General features: G+C 41.5%; 1 pseudogene; it reads right to left on the bottom strand.

The window, feature by feature from the left end:
* Window positions 1-2,893: 2,893 nt before the first annotated feature.
* LOC150012721 (methionine aminopeptidase 1-like) lies at window positions 2,894-4,175 on the bottom strand (annotated as a pseudogene).
* Window positions 4,176-14,999: the final 10,824 nt, after the last annotated feature.

The raw sequence follows: 14,999 nt of genomic DNA, 5'->3' as shown, positions 1-14,999 counted from the left end.
AATGCTGGCTTCCTTCCCTTCACTGTTGCTTCCCTGTGGATTTTTCCATATTCACTTAGTATAGCCTTCATTTCTTCCTCTATGATGTTGCTGTACTCAATGTGTTCTCTGAGCATCCTGATCACCAGTGTTTTGAATTTTGTATCTGATAGGTAGGCTATCTCCATTTTGTTTACTTATTTTTCTGGGGTTTTGTTTTGTTCTTTCATTTGAGCCATATTTCTTTGTCTCCTCAATTTGACAGTCTTTCTGTGTTTGTTTCTGTGTATTAGATAGAGCTGCTTTTCCTTCCTGTTTTAGTTCACCTAATAAGTTGTATGGTGTGGAGCTGTAGGTATTCATCATGGCAGGGTGACCTGCTTAACCTCTTTGTGGCACTGTGTGGTGGAAGGGCTCAAAGAGGGGACAATGGTGCTTCCTGGCTTCTGGAGGTTTTCACAGCACTCACCCTATTTCTGGTCACTTTACCCACTTCCCTTATGAGACTGGCACCCTTGCAGCTGCTTCCCTGGTGATGAAACCCAGAGTGGGTGGGTTTGCATATATTCTAAGTCTGTGTAGGCCCTTTAAGTGGTGAAAATTTGGCAGTTTCTTCTGCCATCCCAACTGCCACTGGTTTTTACAGCCAAAGGTAATGGGGATTTATCTTCCTGGTGCTGGAACCCTGGGCAGTGTGGTCTAGCCTGGGGCTGGGATCACTTGCTCCCAAGGTATCCATCCCAATTTTTATCCACCATACATGAATGTGGGACCTTCCATTCTGCCACCACCATCTCTCTGCCTGTTTCCATGACTCCACCCCTCCTACCTATCTAGAGGAATGTGGCTTCTTTATTTTTTTAATCACTCAAACTTTTTAATCTCCATTTACACATTATATTTTGCCCTGGCTGGTTTAGCTCAGTGGATTGAGCGTCGGCCTGCGAGCTAAGTGTCGCTGGTTCGATCTTCCAGTCAGGGTACATCAGAGAAGGAAAACTCTGACTCCAAAAAACCTCCGCTGCCTTGCGGCATACCTCTTCAGGGGAAAGGCTAAGGGAGTAAACCCCGACAGAAAATCCGGAGCCGGAGTCCCTAAGGCGGTTTGACGTTGTAGTCAACGCCGGCAACTCCTGCGGCGCACCTGAACCCAAGCTGTATCGACTCCGTCTTTCCCTTGGACCCTTCAGCTGCGAAGAGAGGGGGGGTCTGCTGCATGGGCAACAGCAGACCCTCCATATTACCCTGCCCAGGCTCTGTAGCTTCAGCGTCATCGCAAGATGTCGATTCAACACGGGAGGAGACAGATACCATGTCACTCCCGAGTCGGACTGCACAGCCATTCTTGGCGGTGCAGATAGACTCTGAAGAAGCTACACCATCGTCTCTCGAGACGGACGGCTGCCGACGACGACGACACATTATATTAATATTTCAAGGCATTCCATTCACAGATATTACAGTTTGATAACAAACTTCATACACATATGCCCAAAGTCTACACCAGATTTGGTCACTTGACTAAATCATTAAAATAATAAAATGAAAACATTATCATAATTCTTTTAAAGCAATAATGTCTGAGGCACTCTGGGAAAGATAATATCATGCAAGTATAACATGTCAGTGGTAACAAATTATCTTATAAGAAAGTCACCTGAAACCAAGTAATCAAGTACACTCTAATGACAACGACTTTGAGCTGATATGCCTTCACTGGATACAGTCCCATTTGGACTGAACTACTGAGAGGAACATAGATACTGGGCAGCTGAGGTCATTTCTAATGAGGTTCCCAGAGATGTAAAGGTGAAGTGTGTTTTCAGCACTCCAAAGATAGCTGTATCTCTACTGCAAGGAAACAGTTCAGTCTTCAAAGAGTTTGCTTTCTCATCACAATCAAATTTACTAAATATTACAATGTAACATCTCACCTGACTTACTCTGCTTACTGCTGGAGAGATTTCAGAACTGACTTTCCCAATCAACTTCCAATGTGCAACCTCCACTCTTCTCTGAATATCTCCAAGGTGTGCCCTTGAAATAAAATAGAGAGTAGAAGAAAGGGAACTTTGTTCCTCCCATTTTGACCAAATAGAGGTATATGAAATAGCAATATATTACAAAATCTTCATGCTCTGTGACAGCCACTACCATTTGAACATGGCTATTTTTGCCGTAAACTGATTTCAAAATACCTAATGACCTTTTTCCAAAGTGAATTTTGTCACATCCATTTACTATCACAGAGTATGACCTAGTGCTCTCATATACACACTACATGGATAACTAATTAGTATGGGGGTGGAGGGAGGCCATTTAAGAATTAAATCAGTGTCAACTATGGGTCAATTTATGACAGCTTATGACCCTGTTGGAGTAGAATCAACACAAACTTCAGGTTCTATAGTGTTCAGTAATTACATGGAATTTATGGAATATATGGAATTTAAAATGTATACATATGTATTTCCTATATAGTAAAAAATATCTGAAGCAACATATGTTGCTAAAGTTTCAAGGATTCTCACTTTCCACATTCATTTATCTGGAAAGCAGCTGACTCCTTACAGCCTAGTTGTGGCAGTGATAAAAGCAACTAGAGGTAGGTTTAAGTAAAGTGCTCAGAGGGCAAATGAGTAAACAAGGGTGCAGAGATTTGGGGAGGGCAGATGGGGAAACACTGAAAGGAACTGAAAAATATTTCCTTTATTCTTTTTTGGCTTTTCCAGACCCAAGACAAGTTCTTGAGGACACGTGTCAAATGCTGTAGTACTTTATCTATAGTCAAAACAAAACAAGTAATAAAACATTTCCTCTTCCATTCTGTACTTTCAATAAAAAGTATAGTATAGCCAGAAGACATTGCTGAGCCAGCTCGGAAGAAATTAAAATTAGGACATGAGTGAGGCCACTAATTGTCTAGCCTCCAGGTTAGGATTTTGCAGCCAGTGTTCGTGACCAGCAGGGTGTGCTCAAATGGAGCAGAGGGCTTACTATCTCTCATCACCGTGGTCCAACTACCCAGCTAGGTTTCATCCTGCCATTCACCTTCACAAATCATTGGACTTCATTACTCCAACTGCATTGGGGGCTCTATGAAAAAGTTTATGGATTTCATGCCCACAGTAGCTTTGAACAACTGAAAAGCCATTTGCTCGGGCATGCTTCTGAATAATATTTCCCAATTCTCTGTATCAAAGGCCAGGTTTCACTGTATCAATAGCTTGCATCAGGCTCTCATATGTTGTCTGAACTAGCTTTTGTACTCCCTCATCCACACCTCCAACAAAAAATATCTTATTCAGGTCCCTGTGATACCCATTGTGGTAAAGAATGATGTCCATGTTAACAATATCACCTTCCTGCAAGGGCAATCTGTCTGGAATTCCATGATATATTACTTCATTCAAGACTTTGAGGAATTATAATAATTCAAGGGAGAAGGATAACAATTTCTTGCAATGAACAGTAAGTGTACAGCATGATCTATTTCTTCAGTAGTTACACCTGGTTTAACCATCCCAGTGGTAATGTCCAGTACTTTTCTAGCAAGCCTATGTACAAATTGCATCTCTTCTAAATCCTCAGATGAGAGCAATTTAATTTAAGAGGTACCTTTAAAAGCCTGTGCAGATTCAGACATTCCTAGTGGGTGATCAGCATAATGTGGTCTTTGAATATAACTTGGCATTGCCCTTGTTGGCATTGGTGGATAGTGTATTTAGTTTACCAGTGTATTGATAACCTGCCCCTGGGTCAGTGTTAATATCACCTTCTAGAGCAGTGGTTCTCAACCTTCCTAATGCCACGACCCTTTAATACAGTTCCTCATGTTGTGGTGAACCCCAACCATAACTAAAGCATAGTGATTAATCACATAAACAATATTTAATTACATATCTGTTTTTCAATGGTCTTAGGCGACACCTGTGAAAGGGTCGTTCAACCCCCAAAGGGGTTGCGACCCACAGGTTGAGAACCGCTGTTCTAGAGTCCAGGAAGACAATTCTTGCTTTGCCTTTTATCTTTTGCTTTCTTATGTAGTAACTTGTGAGTATCCCAACTTCCTTAAAACATTCCTGCAAGCAGAAGTGTGAGCCCTGTGTGCCCAGGTTGATGCAGGTAGGACACTGGAGCTTGGTCTCGCTACTGCAGCCAAGCATCTCACATACCAATGTCTCCACAGCTGCCATGCTGCCTGGCTTCTGGAGGAGTGTGTCACCAAGGAAAAGAAGTGGGAAGGAAGGAGGATCAGCTAGGTGGAGGAAGCAGCTAAATATGGCTTCTTTAAATCCTTGGTTGTCAGTCTTCCATACAGCTTGATTTTCTGATGGTTCTGGGTGTTGTTTTGAGAACTGTTTGTAATTCTTTCTTTGGTTGTGAAAGGAGGCCAAGCATGTCTACTTATGCTTCCATCATGACCAGAAGTTGCGATAGTCATATTATTTGTTTAAATAATGTATCCTTAAAGCTGTTCTGAATGTCTATCCAAACAGTACTGGGCTGCACTAAGCAGAGTGTTATGGACTGAACTGTGTCTTTCCCCCAAATTCATAAGCTGAAGTCTGAACCTCCAGTACTTCAGAATGTAACTGTATTTGGAGGTAGAGTACTTAAAGAGGTAATTAAGATAAAATGAGGTCATTAGGATAGGCTCAAATCTAATATAACTCATGTCCTTTAAGAAGAGGAGATTTGATATACTTTACAAAGATGGCGGAGGAGTGAGGGGAGGCTGTGTTTTCAGGCTCCTGAGACCCGTCTGCAGTTTGGGCTAATTGCAGACAGAACATCTCATTGAGCAGCTGGACATTGGCAGGAGTCGAGCCTTGGCACTGCTGGATTAGAGAAAATCCATCTGGGAACAACCTGTTTAGTGAGGATAGCGGAGGAAAAGGGGACAAAACGGGATTCCTGACAGGGGCGGCTGCCCAAGCTGCGGCTGGAAGTCGTCGGCAGCCGTCCGTCTCGAGAGACGATGGTGTAGCTTCTTAAGAGTCTATCTGCACCGCTGAGAATGGCTGTGCAGTCCGACTCGGGAGTGACACGGTATCTGGCTCCTCCCGTGTTGAATCGACATCTTGCGACGACGCTGGAGTGTCCTCTCCAGTGAAGGTGAAGCTACAGAGCCTGGGCAGGGTGATATGGAGGGTCTGCTGTTGCCCATGCAGCAGACCCCCACTCTCTTCGCAGCTGAAGGATCCAAGGGAAAGACGGAGTCAATACAGCTTGGCTTCAGGTGCGCCGCAGGAGTTGCCGGTGTTGACTACAACGTCAAACCGCCTTAGGGACTCCGGCTCCGGATTTTCTGTTGGGGTTTACTCCCTTAGCCTTTCCCCTGAAGAGGTATGCCGCAAGGCAGCGGAGGTTTTTTGGAGTCAGAGTTTTCCTTCTCTGATGTGCCCTGACTGGAAGATCGAACCAGCGACACTTAGCTCGCAGGCCGACGCTCAATCCACTGAGCCAAACCAGCCAGGGTCGACACAAAGGCTTTTTGGTTACCACAGGCTTCCCCGGAGAGGAGTCGGGAGGAGAGTGGATCTCTGCCCGCTGGCAGAGACAGGACTCAACCAAGTGGCATTGGCGCAGAAGGACAGGAGACAGCGTGCTCCTGGGCAAGTGAAAACATAACTCTCCTTTATATTTTTCTATAGTGGATGGTGGAGAGGGGAGGAAAGTTTGGGGGTGGTAGGCTGTTCTTGAGGAGCGCAGGCGCAGAAGTGCGCTCGCCACTCCCCAACCCTACCCTTGGGTCGCGGGGGCGCGCAGAGGGAAGTGCTCTCACTCACTGGCCCAGGTGCGCGGGGCCGTGAGTCCAGGCGTCCCTCGGACACTCCCCAATGGACATAAGATCAGTGCCCCAATGGGCACAGGGAGGGCCCACTGAACACGCAGAGGAGCATGTACAGAAACCCCTAGACAGCTCCCGTGGGCGCCGGGCCCCAGGCCGGAAAGCAGACCACTAGCTCAGGCTCTGCTCGTGCCCACCCAGACGGGTGAGGGAAGGTGGGTGGCTGCAGCACGGGAACAGTGGGCGGCAGCGACTCACGGACGCTCACTTCCACTGAGCACAAGTGTCCTCGGCCCCACCCTAAGAGGCAAGAGACCAACTCCCGGAGCTCGGCTCAGCCGGACTAAGGGCACGGGCGCGTGAGCGTGAAAGCACCTCAGCCAGGGGACAATAGGCACCAATTGCCGGGCAAGTTCTCAGCCACTCGCGCGCCTGCATGGACGCGAGCAGGGACACCTCGGCACGAACGCAGAAACACCCCAGCCCGGGGACAATAGGCGCCAATCGCGGGGTAAGCTCTCGGGCCGCCCCGCCCATGCAGGGACGCGTGCAGGGACACCTCAACTGGCTCCAGCGGGCAGTAAGGGAGCGCGCCGTGCCGGCAACCGCGGGCTCACACCATTGCGGCAACCACGGGCACACACCAGTGCTGCAAGAAACAAGAACCTCTGAACCGCCACACTAGACCAGCTGCGGATGCAGAAAAAGAAGGCGACACACCAAGGCGAAAACGGAGTAAAAACATCCCTTTTTTTTTTCACTTTTTTGTTCTCTCTTCTTTCTTTCTTTCTTTCTTCTTTATTCTTTCTTTTCTTTCTTCCTTTCTTTCTTTTATTTCTTCTTTTTTTGTTGGTTTTTTTTCCCTTCCAAAAGAAAAACAAACTTTATCTCAAACGTGTTGCATATAACCTCTCCTTCTCATCCTTTCTCTTCAATCGTTGTTTATTTCTTTGTGTGTATAGTTTAGCCCCCCCTATCACTCTAAATAATAGAATATAATTACTATGTAAACCCAATACAATACAATCCCATTTTCTTACTATATTATGCATTATTCCATCATTTTCTTCTATTTTTATTAACATACAGTGTAAATATTACCTACTGGCTTGCATAGTCTCAACTATTATTAATCTATCACCCCCTCTATCAAAAGTTATATTTTTCCTCCCTAAAAACAATTCTTGTCTATTCTTCTTATAGTATAAAAGCTCTAATCTCTTTACATTTATATTAAAATGGGCTCGGTGGCAGACGATAGTGGGATAGAAGATGGGGGATACTTTTTGAGGGTGCGGGTCTCCTGCCTGCGCTGTGTGTTTATGTTTTTAACAGCATCTCCACAAAAGATCTCAAGACAAAGTGGATAGAGTGACTCTCAACCAACTAGCTAGAAGGAAGATCCTAACAAAAAAAATCTGAAATATAACCAGACAGCATAAACAAACGACATAAAGGGTAACTGAAGAACATCAGGCTCAGGATATCAAAGAGACTGCACCACTGAAACCCCCAGATCTCCCATAAAGAATCTCATACCACAAAGGACGGAGGTCAAAGCAGACCATCCCCCCCCCAAAAAAAACCAAATAAATAAATAAAAACAAAAAGAATCCAATATGGTAAGATGCAAAGATAACCTCTCAATGAAAAGAAAAGAGGAATCCCCAGAAAGAGAGGTATATGGAATAGACATAGCCCAAATGTCAGACATGGAATTCAAAACAATGGTGGTAAAGAAGCTCAATATACTCGACATCCTTAAAAACAACTATGACAACCTCCAAGGAAGTTACCAGCAGCTCCAAGAAAATTACAGGGAACTTGCAGAGAACTACACCAGCATAAAAAAAGACATAGAAACTGTTAACAAGAACCAGGAAGAATTGAAGAATTCAATCTCTGAACTAAAAAACACAGTAGAATCAGTCAAAAGCAGACTAAATGAAGCAGAGGATCAGATTAGTGAGTTAGAAGATAATGTAGAGAAAAACTCCCAGAAAATACAGCAAAATGAAAAAAAGATTAAAAAAATATGAACAAGATGTAAGGGAATTACAGGATAGCGTGATAAGAGATAATATCACGATCATCGGAATTAGAGAGGGAGAAGAAAAGGAGCATGGAATTGAAAAACTGATAGGAGAAATAGTGACAGAAAATTTTCCGAACCTGATGAGAGAAAAAGTTATGCAAGTCCAAGAAGCACTGAGAGTTCCAATAAAGAGGAACCCCCAAAAACCCACTCCAAGGCACATCATAGTTAAAATGGCAACATTCCAAGACAAAGAGAGAATCCTAAAAGCAGCAAGAGAAAAACAGCAAATAACTTACAAGGGAGCTCCAATAAGGCTATCAACTGATTTCTCAACAGAAACATTACAAGCCAGAAGAGAATGGTCAAAAATATTTCAAGCAATGAAAACAAAGGCCTACAACCAAGAATACTCTACCCAGCAAGGTTCTCATTCAAAATAGAAGGTGAAATAAGGAGTTTCTCATACAAAGGAAGACTGAAAGAATACAGCTCTGCCAAACCAGCATTGCAAGAGATGCTAAAGGGAATATTCTAAGAAAAAAAGAAGAAAGGAACAAGAGAGGAGAGGAACAGAGGTACAAAGGGCAATGAATAAATACACGTAAATAATAACCTTAAATGTACATGGATTAAGTGCTCCAATTAAAAGACATAGGGTAACGGAATGGATAAGAAAACAGGACCCACATATTTGCTGTCTACAAGAAACACACCTTAAAACAAAAGATTTACACAGACTGAAAGTAAAGAGATATAAAAAAATATTCCAAGCAAACAGACCTGAAAAAAAAGCTGGGGTAGCAGTCCTCATATCAGACAAAACAGATTTCAAAGCAAGGGCAATAAAAAGAGACAAAGAAGGACATTTCATAATACTTAAAGGAACTATCCATCAAGAAGATATGACATTGATAAACATGTATGCACCCAACATAGGAGCACCCAAATACATAAAGCAAATAGTAGAAGACCACAAAAAGGATATCAACAACAACACACTCATAGTAGGGGACTTCCACACTCCATTATCAACGATAGATCATCAAAGCAAAGAAACACCAAGGATATACAGGCATTGAACAACACACTAAACCACATGGACCTAACTGATGTATATAGAACTTTCCACCCCAAAGAAGCAAAATATACATTCTTTTCAAATGCACATGGGACATTTTCAAAGATAGACCACATGATAGGACTCAAAACAAGCCTCAACAAATTCAAGAAAATTGAAATCATATCAAGCATCTTTTCAGATCACAATGCCTTGAAACTAGAAATCAACCTCAGAGGAAAAAATCAAAGACACCCAAACTCATGGAGATTGAATAACATGCCATTAAATAATGAATGGATTAACAATGACATCAAAAAAGAAATCAAGAGATTTCTAGAAACTAATGATAATGAGCACACAACAGCCCAAAACCTGTGGGACACAGCAAAAGCAGTCCTGAGAGGGAAGTTCATAGCAATACAGGCATATCTGAAAAGGATAGAAGAATCTCAAATAAAAAACCTAACCATAAAGCTACAAGAACTAGAACAACAACAACAAACAAAGCCTAGGGCAAGAAGAAGGAACAAAATCATCAAGATCAGGGCAGAACTAAATGACATAGAGACTAAACGAACAATCCAAAAGATCAACAAAACTAGGAGCTGGTTCTTCGAAAAAATAAACAAAATCGACAATCCTCTAGCCAGGCTCATCAAGAAAAAAAGAGAGAAGACCCAAATAAACAAAATCAGCAATGAAAGAGGAGAAATCACGACTGATACCTCAGAAATACAAATGATAGTTAGAAATTACTACAGACAACTGTATGGCAAGAAATTTGAAAATCTAGAACAAATGGACAAATTTCTAGAAACATGCAACCTTCCAAAACTGAATCAAGAAGAAGTGGAAAGTCTCAACAGACCAATAACAAAGAAGGAAATTGAAACAGTAATCAAAAATCTCCCTGCACACAAAAGCCCTGGACTGGATGGCTTCACAGATGAATTCTACAAAACATTCAGGGAAGAACTAACTCCTATCATCCTCAAACTGTTCCGAAAAATCCAAGAAGAGAGGAAAATCCCAAACTCTTTCTATGAAGCCAGTATTATTCTAATCCCCAAACCAGGTCAAGACACAACAAAGAAAGAAAACTACAGGCCAATATCACTGATGAACATAGATGCTAAAATCCTCAATAAAATTTTGGCAAAGAGGATCCAGCAATACATCGAAAAGATCATACATCACGATCAAGTGGGCTTCATCCCAGGGATGCAGGGATGGTTTAATATTCGCAAATCAATAAATATAATACATCACCTAAACAGAATGAAAGACAAAAATCACATGATCATTTCAATAGATGCAGAAATAGCATTTGATAAAGTACAACACCCATTTATGATGAAAACACTCAGCAAAATGGGAATAGAGGGAGCATACCTTAACATAATTAAGGCTATATATGAGAAGCCTGAAGCCAACATCATACTCAATGGACAAAAACTAAAAGCATTCCCCCTGAATTCAGGAACTAGACAAGGTTGTCCACTCTCTCCACCCCTATTCAACATAGTGTTGGAAGTCCTAGCCACAGCAATCAGACAAGACAAAGAAATAAAATGCATCCAAATTGGAAAAGAGGAAGTAAAACTTTCATTATATTCAGATGACATGATAGTATACCTAGAAAATCCTGTATACTCCACTAAAAGACTACTTGATATAATAAGAGAATTTGGCAAAGTAGCAGGGTACAAAATAAATATACAGAAATATAAGGCATTTCTGTACACCAACAGTAAAATATCAGAGACAGAAACAAAAAAGAAAATGCCATTTACTATAGCAACACGAAAAATAAAGTACCTAGGAGTAAACTTAACCAAAGAGATAAAAGACCTGTACTCTGAAAATTATGTAATGTTGAAGAAAGAAATTAAGGAAGATACAAATAAATGGAAACAAATACCATGTTCTTGGGTGGGAAGAATCAACATCATCAAAATGGCCATACTACCCAAAGCAATTTACAAATTCAATGCAATCCCTATTAAAATACCAATGACATATTTCACTGACGTAGAACAAATACTCCATAAATTCATATGGAACCAAAAAAGACTCCGAATTGCAAAAGCAATCTTGAGACAGAAGAACACAGCAGGAGGAATCACAACACCAGATATCAAACAATACTATAGAGCCACTGTAATCAAAACAGTCTGATACTGGCATAAGAACAGACATACAGATCAGTGGAACAGAATAGAGAGTCCAGAAATAAACTCAGGCCACTATGGTCAACTAATATTTGATAAAAGAGGTAGGAACATAAAATGGAGTGAGAAGAGCCTCTTTAACAAATGGTGCTGGGAGAACTGGATAGGGACATGCAAAAAAATGAAACTAGACCACCAACTTACACCACACACGAGAATAAACTCAAGATGGATCAAACACTTAAATGTAAACCATGACACCATAAAAGTCCTAGAGAAAAGCATAGGCAAGAAAATATCAGATATCTCACGTAACAATTTCTTCACGGATACATCTCCTGAAACAAGAGAAATAAAGGAAAAAATAAACAAATGGGACTACATCAAACTAAAAAGTTTCTGCTCAGCAAAAGAAAACATCAGCAAGATGAAAAGGAAACCAACCATATGGGAAAACATATTTGCCAATGATATCACAGACAGGGGACTGATCTCCAAAATATATAAAGAGCTGATGCAACTCAACATCAAGAAAACAAACAACCCAATTAAAAAATGGGCAAAGGACCTGAACAAACACTTCTCCGAAGAGGACATACAGAAGGTCCATAGACACATGAAAAAATGCTCAACATCATTGGCCATCAGGGAGATGCAAATAAAAACCACAATGAGATACCATTTTACACCAGTCAGAATGGCCATCATCAACAAATCAACAAACAACAAGTGCTGGCGAGGATGTGGAGAAACGGGAACCCTACTGCACTGTTGGTGGGAATGCAGACTGGTGCAGCCACTATGGAAAACAGTATGCAATTACCTCAAAAGATTAAAAATGGAACTGCCTTTTGAACCAGTGACTCCACTACTAGGATTATACCCGAACAATCTTAAAACCGTAATTCAAAAGAAGTTATGCACCCCTATGTTCATAGCAGCCCTGTTTACAATAGCTAAGTGCTGGAAACAGCCTAAGTGTCCATCTGTAGACGAGTGGATCAAAAAACTGTGGTACATTTACACAATGGAATACTATGCAGCAGAGAGAAAGAAGGAACTCCTGCCATTTGCAACAACATGGATGGAACTAGAGAGAATTGTGCTTAGTGAAATAAGCCAGGCAAAGAAAGCAAAATACCATATGATATCACCCAATACAGGAAACTAAAGAGCAACACAAACAAACGAACTAAATAGGCAAAGACTAGAATAGTAGTCAGTAGGGGGTGGGGGGGAGGGAGAGAAGGGGGATAAGTAAGGGAAGGGTCTAGTCAAGGAACGTGTATGAATGACTCATGGATATGGACAACGGGGAGGAATATAATTGTGGGAGAAAGGATGGGATGGGAGGGGGGAGCAATGGGGGAAAAATGGGACAACTGTAATTGAATAACCAAAAAATAATATTAAAAAAAAAAAAAACTAAACTAAATGGTAATGGAAAAAATACAGTAAAAATTAAATTTAAAAGAGAAAGTTCTCATCACATAAAAAAATTTTGTAACTATGTGAGGTGATGAATGTTAACTACTTATTCTGGTGATCATTTTGCAATATATACAAATACTGAATCATGTTTTACACCTGAAACTAATATATTTCATTTATATCCTAATAAAAAATTAAATAAATAAAAAAAGGAATACTATGTAGCAAAAAGAAAGAAGGAACTCCTGCCATTTGCGGCAACATGGATGGAACTAGAAAGAATTTTGCTTAGTGAAATAAGGCAGGCAAAGAAAGAAAAATATCGTATGATATCACCTAATACAGGAAACTAAAGAACAACACAAACAAAAGAACTAAATAGAACAAAGAGCAGAATAGCAGTCAATAGGGGGGAGGGGAGAGGGAGAGAAGGGGCATAAGTAAGGGAAGGGTTTAGTCAATGATCATATATAAATGACTCATGGACATGGACAACGGGGAGGGATATGATTGCGGGAGAGGGGGTGGGTTGGGTGGGGGAGAGAAATTGGGAGAAAAGGGGACAACTATAATTGAAAAACCAAAAATAAAAATAAAAATAAAAAGAAGAGGAGATTTGAATAGACATGCATGTGAAGACAGAGGAAGACAACCATTTACAAGCCAAGGAGAATGGCCTGGAACTGACCCTTCTCTCAGATCCTTAGAAGGAATCAACCCTGACAACATCATGATTTTGAACTTCCAGCCTGCAGAACTGGGAGGATTTATATCTGTTGTTGAAACTGCCCAGCCCAGGATGCTTTGTCATGGAGGCCTTAGCACACAACCGCACAGAGCAAACATATGCTTGCCACAAACCTTGAACTACCAGCTACAAATTCTCTACTGAGAGGAAGTTTCTGAGTTAACCAATATTTAAAGAGAAGAGGGAGCATGTCATTAACCACTTCATAAGATGAGGATACCTGCCCATAAGATAAGGTGATTATCCTGTAGACCCCAAGCCCGTGGTGCAACTCATGAGTGCAGTGAGTCACTCCAGGACAACTTTCACATAATTATACCCAGTTCTGATAATAAGTCCAACTGTATTATTAAGTAAATTAAGAAGGCAAGGCCACTGTGTCACATAGCTTATCATTAGATTCATGCCTATATTTGACATGAACATTAAGTAGTAATAAGGTTGGTTCCAGAGTGTTTGATTTGATATTTTTAAAATCAGGAGCCATGTTTACCATAAACAATTCACTGTGAAACCCAAAGCACCAATTAGACCTTATTTGTCTCCTATTGCAAGTTACTGAGGCTGTGAGAATAAGACCTGTGAGAAGAAGGGAGATGGGCAGAGTGCAGCTGACTTCTGTTTAAGCTTAGATGTCCTTCCAATGATTTCATTTCATTGAAACTGGCCCATGATGGTATTGTTGATTGGGAAGAGAATGCATTTCCCCATCTCACCCACATGGTGACTGACATTGCTATAAAGACATTTATTCAATGACCACCTGACACAAGGAGATATCAACTCACTACGTTACCTGGACTGCCTACCAATTTGTAGAACACATAAGACCAAGAGCATCAGTGGCTTCCAGGTTCTGAAACATTAAGCTGATTTTCAGAAAAAATTTGAAAAATGTAAATCAAATTACATAGCTCACATCTAATCTATAAACATATTTAACAGTTGGCAAACATCAGAGCCAGTTGGCATTGAATCTGCAGCTCCATGTGTCTCTGCATGGGTTGGAGTACTAAGTGCATTTTCAGATGGCTGCCTGTCTGGATGGCTCATCTGTGCAGAGTTTGGGAACTGATCACGTCAACAAATGAAGAATGGAAAGGGAAACTCACCCTGGGCTAGGCACTAACTTTGAAATGATGGACACGATGCATGAAGAGGTGTCTGGATGCAAGTTCAGCAGATCTGCTTGCCTCTGCACTGAAGATGGTGCAGCCCTGAGCCAACTGCTCTCCAATGTGGACTTAAAAGATGTCAGGCAAAACCAAGGGGGAAAAATCCACTGGCTCAATCTTTATATAAACAAGATGAAATGCTTATTAAAATACCTATATTAATTAAAGTACACTTTTTAACAACTGTACTGCATTGTGTGCTTCTTAGTAGATAGGAACTGGCTAAAAGGAAGGAAAGGAAAGGGCACTTACCAAACCCTAGACCCAATTCTCACATCATACCACAAGGTAAGAGTTAGAGCCCATCTCACAGATGAAGACCTGAGACAGACTGCATGCCTCTCCCAGTTGAGAGGAGCCAGCATGGAATATGAGCAGTCTGACTCAAATCCAGCCCTATGGGTGGCTTGGTGATAAATCCCCACCACAGTCACCCATGTCATCTGCTTTTCAGGAAAATCAGAGTATGCTGTGATATGCAGTCTCCAAGATCCTCTCTTCCTGGCATCCACCCTCTCCTTTATTAAAGCAAGGCTGGCCTATTGTGATGGATAGAATGTGCCCTGAGTATGGTGTGAGATTCACCACTTCCACTTCAGTCTC

Source organism: Furipterus horrens, unplaced genomic scaffold (genome assembly GCF_987537825.1).
Source record: "Furipterus horrens unplaced genomic scaffold, mFurHor1.1.pri manual_scaffold_4, whole genome shotgun sequence".
In the NCBI taxonomy this organism is placed as follows: domain Eukaryota; kingdom Metazoa; phylum Chordata; class Mammalia; order Chiroptera; family Furipteridae; genus Furipterus; species Furipterus horrens.
The sequence above is the reverse complement of the archived record's forward strand: the minus strand, read 5'-3'. Positions and strand labels throughout refer to the sequence as shown.